Source organism: Mus caroli, unplaced genomic scaffold, assembly GCF_978045245.1.
Source record: "Mus caroli unplaced genomic scaffold, Mus_caroli_1 scaffold_9, whole genome shotgun sequence".
Taxonomy (NCBI): Eukaryota; Metazoa; Chordata; class Mammalia; order Rodentia; family Muridae; genus Mus; species Mus caroli.
The window spans coordinates 77,971,803-77,980,233 of record NW_028227264.1 but is presented as its reverse complement, the minus strand read 5'-3'; the positions used below and the strand labels follow the sequence as shown (position 1 = coordinate 77,980,233).

The following is an 8,431-nucleotide window of genomic DNA, read 5'->3' as shown; positions in this document are numbered from 1 at the left end:
AGAAATCTGGAACCATAGATGCGAGCATCAGCAACAGAATACAAGAGATGGAAGAGAGAATCTCAGGTGCAGAAGATTCCATACAGAATATCGGCACAACAATCAAAGAAAATGGAAAATGCAAAAAGATCCTAACTCAAAACATCCAGGAAATCCAGGACACAATGAGAAGACCAAACCTACGGATAATAGGAGTGGATGAGAATGAAGATTTTCAACTCAAAGGACCAGCAAACATCTTCAACAAAATTATAGAAGAAAACATCCCAAATCTAAAGTAAGAGATGCCCATGAACATACAAGAAGCCTACAGAACTCCAAATAGACTGGACCAGAAAAGAAATTCCTCCCAACACATAATAGTCAGAACAACAAATGCACTAAATAAAGATAGAATACTAAAAGCAGTAAGAGAAAAAGGCCAAGTAACATATAAAGGCAAGCCTATCAGAATTACACCAGATTTTTCACCAGAGACTATGAAAGCCAGAAGATCCTGGACAGATGTTATACAGACACTAAAAGAATACAAATTCCAGCCCAGGCTACTATACCTAGCCAAACTCTCAATTAACATAGATGGAGAAACCAAAGTATTCCACGACAAAACCAAATTCACACATTATCTCTCCAAGAATCCAGCCCTTCAAAGGATAATAACAGAAAAAAACCAATACAAGGACGGGAACCACACCCTAGAAACAATAAGAAGGTAATCCCTCAACAAACCTAAAAGAAGACAGCCACAAGAACAGAATGCCAACTTTAACAACAAAAATAACAGGAAGCAACAATTACTTTTCCTTAATATCTCTTAATATCAATGGACTCAACTCCCCGATAAAAAGACATAGACTAACAAACTGGCTACACAAAGAAGACCCAACATTTTGCTGCTTACAGGAAACTCATCTCAGAGAAAAAGATAGACACTACCTCAGAATGAAAGGCTGGAAAACAATTTTCCAAGCAAATGGTATAAAGAAACAAGCTGGAGTAGCCTATCAGATCACCATGGACTAAGGCTGATCTTCAACAACAAAATAAATAACAGAAAGCCAACATTCACGTGGAAACTGAACAACACTCTTCTCAATGATACCTTGGTCAAGGAAGGAATAAATAAAGAAATTAAGGACTTTTTAGAGTTCAATGAAAATGAAGCCACAACATATCCAAACTTATGGGACGCAATGAAAGCATTTCTAAGAGGAAAACTCATAGCTCTGAGTGCCTCCAAAAAGAAACTAGAAGAGAGCACACATTAGCAGCTTGACAACACACCTAAAAGCACTAGAACAAAAGGAAGCAAATTCACCCAAGAGGAGTAGACGGCAGGAAATAATCAAACTCAGGGTCGAAATCAACCAAGTGTAAACAAGAAGAACTATTCAAAGAATCAACCAATCAAGGAGCTGGTTCTTTGAGAAAATCAACAAGATAGATAAACCCTTAGCCAGACTCACTAGAGGGCACAGGGAAAGCATTCTAATTAACAAAATCAGAAATGAAAAAGGAGACATAATAACAGATCCTGAAGACATCCAAAACACCATCAGATCCTTCTACAAAAAGCTATACTCAACATAACTGGAGAACCTGGATGAAATGGAGAAGTTCCTAGACAGATACCAGGTACCAAAGTTGAATCAAGATCAGGTTAATGATCTAAACAGCCCTATATCCCCCAAAGAAATAGAAGCAGTCATTAATAGTTTTCCAACCAAAGAAAGCCCAGGACCAGATGGGTTTAGTGCAGAGTTCTATCAGACCTTCAAAGAAGATGTAATCTCAGTTCTTCACAAACTATTCCACAAAATAGAAACAGAAGGTACTTTACCCAACTCATTCTATGAAGCCACAATTACTCTGATACCTAAACCACAAAAAGACCCAACAAAGATAGAGAACTTCAGACCAATTTACCTTATGAATATCGATGCAAAAATCCTCAATAAAGTTCTTGCTAACCGAATCCAAGAACAGATCAAAACAATCATCCATCCTGACCAAGTAGGTTTCATCCCAGGGATGCAAGGATGGTTCAATATACAGAAATCCATCAACGTAATCCAGTATATAAAAAAACTCAAAGACAAAAACCACATGGTCATCTCGTTAGATGCGTAAAAAGTATTTGACAAGATCCAACACCCATTCATGATAAAAGTCTTGGAAAGATCAGGAATTCAAGGCCCATATCTAAACATGATAAAAACAATCTACAGCAAACCAGTAGCCAACATCAAAGTAAATGGTGAGAAGCTTGAAGCAATCCCTCTAAAATCAGGGACTAGACAAGGCTGTCCACTTTCTCCATACCTATTCAACATCGTACTTGAAGTCCTAGCCAGAGCAATTTGACAACAAAAGGAGATCAAAGGGGATACAAATTGGAAAAGATGAAGTCAAAATATCACTTTTTGCAGATGATATGATAGTATATATAAGTGACCCTAAAAATTCCACCAGAGAACGCCTAAACCTGATAAACAGCTTCGGTGAAGTAGCTGGATATAAAATTAACTGAAATCAATGGCCTTTCTCTACACAAAGAATAAACAGGCTGAGAAAGAAATCAGGGAAACAACACACTTCTCAATAGTCACAAATAATATAAAATATCTTGGCGTGACTCTAACTAAGGAAGTGAAAGAACTGTATAATAAAAACGTCAAGTCTCTGAAGAAAGAAATTATAGAAGATCTCAGAAGATGGAAAGATCTCCCATGCTCATGGATTGGCAGGATCAACATTGTAAAAATGGCTATCTTGCCAAAAGCAATCTACAGATTCAATGCAATCCCCATCAAAATTCCAACTCAATTCTTCAATGAATTAGAAAGTGCAATCTGCAAATTCATCTGGAATAACAAAAAACCTAGGATAGCAAAAACTCTTCTCAAGGATAATTGAACCTCTGGTGGAATCACCATGCCGGACCTAAAGCTTTACTACAGAGCAATTGTGATAAAAACTGCGTGGTACTGGTATAGTGACAGACAAGTAGACCAATGAAATAGAATTGAAGAACCAGAAATGAACCCACACACCTACGGTCACTTGATCTTCGACAAGGGAGATAAAACCATCCAGTGGAAGAAAGACAGCATTTTCAACAAATGGTGCTGGCACAACTGGTTGTTATCATGCAGAAGAATGCGAAATGATCCATTCCTATCTCCTTGTACTAAGGTCAAGTCTAAGTGGATCAAGGAACTTCACATAAAACCAGAGACACTGAAACTTATAGAGGAGAAAGTGGGGAAAAGTTTGAAGATATGGGCACAGGGGAATAATTCTTGAATAGAACAGCAATGGCTTGTGCTGTAAGATCGAGAATTGACAAGTGGGACCTCATGAAACTGCAAAGCTTCTGCAAGGCAAAAGACACCATCAATAAGACAAAAAAACCACCAACAGATTTGGAAAGGATCTTTACCTATCCTAAATCAGATAAGGGACTAATATCCAATATATATAAAGAACTCAAGAAGGTGGACTCCAGAAAGTCAAATAACCCCATTAAAAATGGGGCTCAGAACTGAACAAAGAATTCTCACCTGAGGAATACCTAATGGCAGAGAAGCACCTGAAAAAATGTTCAACATCCTTAATCATCAGGGAAATGCAAATCAAAACAACCCTGAAATTCCATCTCACACCAATCAGAATGGCTAGGATCAAAAATTCAGGTGACAGCAGATACTGGCTAGGATGTGGAGAAAGAGGAACACTCCTCCATTGTTGGTGGGATTGCAAGCTTGTACAACCACTCTGGAAATTAGTCTGGTGGTTCCTCAAAAAATTGGACATAGTACTACCGGAGGATCCAGCAATACCTCTCGTGGTCATATATCCAGAAGATGTCCCAACCAGTAAGAAGGACACATGCTCCACTATGTTCATCGCAGCCTTATTTATAATAGCCATAAACTGGAAAGAAGCCAGATGCCCCTCAACAGAGGAATGGATACAGAATATATGGTACATTTTCACAATGGAGTACTACTCAGCTATTAAAAAGAATGAAATTATGAAATTCCTAGCCAAATGGATGGACCTGGAGGGCATTATCTAGAGTGAGGTAACACAATCACAAAGGAACTCACACAATATGTATTCACTGATAAGTGGATATTAGCCCAAACTTAGGATACCCAAGATACAAGATACAACTTGCTAAACGCATGAAACTCAAGAAGAATGAAGACCAAAGTGTGGACACTATGCCCCTTCTTAGAATTGGGAACAAAACACCCATAGAAGGAGTTACACAGACAAAGTTTGGAGCTGTGATGAAAGGATGGACCATCTAGAGACTGCCATATCCATCCCATAATCAGCTTCCAAATGTTGACACCATTGCATACACTAGCAAGATTTTGCTGAAAGGACCCAGATATAGCTGTCTCTTGTGAGACTATGCCGGGGTCAGCTATTGGATGGATCACAGGGCTCCCAATGGAGAAGCTAGAGAATGTATCCAAAGAGTTAAAGGAATATGCAACCCTATAGGGGGAACAACATGATGAACTTACCAGTTCCCCGGAACTCTTGTCTCTAGGTGCATATGTATCGAAAGATGGCCTAGTTGGCCATCACTGGAAAGAGAGGCCCATTGGACTTGCAAACTTTATATGCCCCAATACAGGGGAATGCCAGGGCCAAAAGAATGGGAATGGGTGGGTAGGGAAGTGGGTGCGGGGTATGGGGGACTTTTGGGATAGCATTGGAAATTTAATTGAGGAAAATACGTAATAAAAATATTAAAAATTAATAAAAAGAGGCAATGTGCTAAGTAGAAACTGTAGTAGCTATTTGTCTTATTTTCCCACACTATATCAATCATACTTTTTTTTATTTGTTTCATGACAAGAATCTAGAATTAATTGTTTATCATATTTTATTTATTTATTTATTTATTTATTTGTTTGTTTGTTTGTTTGTGTGTGTGTGTGTGTGTGTGTGTGTGTGTGTCTGTGTGTGTGCAAGAGTTCAGGGATATCTTTTGGATATCATGATCCTTTGAGCTACAGTTTAAGGTGTCTTTGTGAATACTTAAGTATATAATGGAGGCAATTCATCAGGTTGTCTGCAATGCAGCATTAACACTTACATGCTTAAATAACTCTTCAGTGCTAGACCTAAGAATTTATTTCTATTTATTTAATAGGGAAGTGGGAATGGAAAAGTGGTCAAGATCAAGTGTAGTAGGAGGCAAGAGAGAAGGAAAAGCTATCCAGTAACCAGTGGAACTTGGATCAGTCCCATGGGCAGGCATCAAATAGTGTTCCTGATACTATTACTGATGTTATCTTGTACTTGCAGATAGAAGGTTAGCAGAGCTGTCCTCTGAGAGGGTCTACCTTCAGCTGATTGAGGCATATGCAGATACTTTCCACCAACCACTGAACTGAGATGGGGAACTCGTATGGAAGAGGTTGGGGAAAGGATTGAAGAAGCTGAAGGGGACGACACCATGATCTGATAGGAAGGCCCACAGTGACAAGTCACCTGGAATCCTGGGAACACCCAGAGAAGAAGCCACCGACCAAAAGCATACATCTAATGGTTCATGGCAATTAGTACTTAACGTGTCAGAGGACTGCCTTGACTGGGCTAAGTGGGATTAGTTGTGCTTAAATCTACTGTGACTTGAGGCTCCATGGAAGGGTGATGCCTGGTTGTGGTGTTGGCTTGGTGTGGATGTGGGAATAGCTTATGTGGGGAGCACCCTCTGAGAGATAAATGGGAGGCAGTTCGGGTTGAAAAACTCGGAGAGTAGGGGACTTGGGTTAGGATCAAAATTTGGAATATAAATACATAAAATAATTCACTAACAATAAAAACCACGTTGAATTCCTTCTTCTGCAAGGATAGATACAGAGAAGCAAGTACTACTGTAAAGAAGGTAATCAGGATTTGGTTGGGAAGAAGCAACTGTTTATTATCTAACATCCTGTGGTCAGGAATAAAGCCTGTATACACCAGCAACCTTATCAACTGGTACATAAAGCCCATGGACTTCACAAAGCAAAATTAAAGGAATTATTTATATAATGTCTTCTAAATTGCTTATGAACTCTTTAGGAATTGATATTTTGTAAGTATTGCCTGAAAATATTTTTTGATGTAATAAAATAAGAATAACATCATTTTGGCTGATACAGATATGAGTATAATTCTATAATACATATAGTAATTAAGAACATGGCTGAGATACTGAGTGAAATGCTGTAGCTGCTGAGTGAGAAGGGTTGATATGGCTCACACCACAAATTTTAAAAACTTCCATGTATTGAAAATTGTTTTCATTTAAAAAGTACTTTTTATAGTTTGTGATTATTATGTAATACATATTTTTTCCTGACTTTTCCTTACCATTCTTTTTCCCAACACTCTAATAAACACGTTTTTGCTTTCATTTAAATTCACAGGCTTCATTTCATGAAATTTTGTTGCATGCAAATGCTAAGTAGAAACTTTAGGCATGACTTATTTTTCAATAAACAGATGCCTACAACATATTTATGAATTTTATGTTAAGAATTGAAGGTTATTTGTAATTGTGTGAGTATGTGTGTACCTTCATGACTGTAAATATTAACATAATTGCAGTTATCTCTAAAGGAGAGAGGATCCTGTTCCTTTGAGCTAGAATGGCATTTGTGACCCTGTAAAGCAGGAGACACAGCTCTCCAGGGAGCTTGACATCAGAAATAAGAACCTACCCTCATCAGGCTTGGATGGTGAAATCTCAGAATGTGTTAGGCAGCTTGTTTGTAAAAATGTTGTTCCCGTTTATCATGGCTTGAGTTCTGGACAACAGTTCTATAGATTTCATCTATGTGACTGCTTTTCAGTTGTACTTGGTGTGCATAATCATTCCATTAAATCTTACTTTCCCATTTCATTCTTCTGCTCTGGTGAATTCTGTGAAAGTAGATGTTTCTTGACATAATGATTCTTAAACAATCAAAAACTGAGGCATAGGGGGACAGCACATCATAACCCTAATGGCCCAGGTGTATGCAGAAACAGTGGTTCTGGAAAAATAATCTAACAGCCCAGTAGATGCTCTTATTTTAGGAACAATGTAATAGCTACACCATGGTAGTTCTTGATTAATTTTGACTATCAGTGAAAGTTTGAAGAAATTAGTTCAGAAATAAATTAAGAAAATTAAACAGCCATGCACTGCTAAATTTATACAGAGTCCACCACCAGAAAGTGAAGAAATTTACTGGAATTTGAAAAATCTTTAGTATGAGTGACACAATCATGGGATAAAGGGAAAATGGAGTAAGGTAACACAGAGACAGGATACTTTAATTAAGAAAGAAAAAAGCTATTGAGTCATTGTGTGCAACATGCAGAAGCAGAAGCTCGTGGAACTCCTGATTTAGGTATTAATTTGGTTCTTTCTAACCACTGCCTGACAGTTTTCCCCATGTCATTTATCATTTATTTATTTATTTATTTATTTATTTATTTATTTATTTATTTATTTATTTGTCCTGGTGCTGGTATTTTATTTCTTTGTGTACATTAGGCCATGAATTCGTATGGAATGGGCTCCAACAGCTCAGGCTCTTTTCCGTTAGTCCTCACAAAGTGTGCTTCTCTGGTTGGAGCAGGCTCGTGCTTCAGCTGCACCCAGGTGCCCTTCTCTTTGTCTTCCATTTTCTTCTGGTTGTTCTCCTTCACCCGCTTCAGGAAGCTGTCCCTTCTCTTTGAGTGCTTGATGTGCTCAATCCGCACAATGATCCTCTTGGCCAGAATTTTGCCTTTAACCTGCTTGTTGACAATGATGCCCACGGCATGCTGGGTGACATTGTAGACTCTTCTGGTTTTGCCGTGGTAGCACTTATGGGGTATTCCTTTTTGAACAGTGCCCATTCCCTTGATGTCTACAATATCACCCTTCTTGTAGATTCACATGTATGTGGCCAAAGGAACAACGCCATGTTTCCTAAAAGGCCTAGAGAACATGTACCGGGTGCCTCTCCATTTTCCCTTTGTGTTCCTCATTTTGGCGAGTTACAGGAAGATGGCTGCGTCGGCCGAAAGGAGTATCATTTATTTATTAAGTTCATTTGCTGCTATATTTATTTAGCAGCAGTTTTGCCCTTTAGGAACATGGCCTCTCTATTTGTTTTGGATTAGCTTCTTACCCTTTTAGATCATATCAGATACTTGTTCCAACTCAGAGTCTGGGCTTCAAATTTAATTGTAAAATAATGTTGGTTACTACTCTCCTAGTACTTGTGCCACTTCTATAACAGTGTATCACTCTTATAGTGTCAGGACACTCTTCTAGTTACTATGGTTCCTGTTAAGGTGTCACTAATAACTAATTTTATCCTCTGGTAGCATGTGCAGTACTTGTCACTACAATAAAAACTAATTATGAGGGATAAAGCTGATG

General features: G+C 38.3%; 1 pseudogene; it reads right to left on the bottom strand.

Moving 5' to 3' along the window:
• Nucleotides 1-7,551: 7,551 nt before the first annotated feature.
• Nucleotides 7,552-8,034, bottom strand: LOC110288290 (large ribosomal subunit protein eL21 pseudogene; annotated as a pseudogene).
• Between the last annotated feature and the right edge of the window lie 397 nt (nt 8,035-8,431).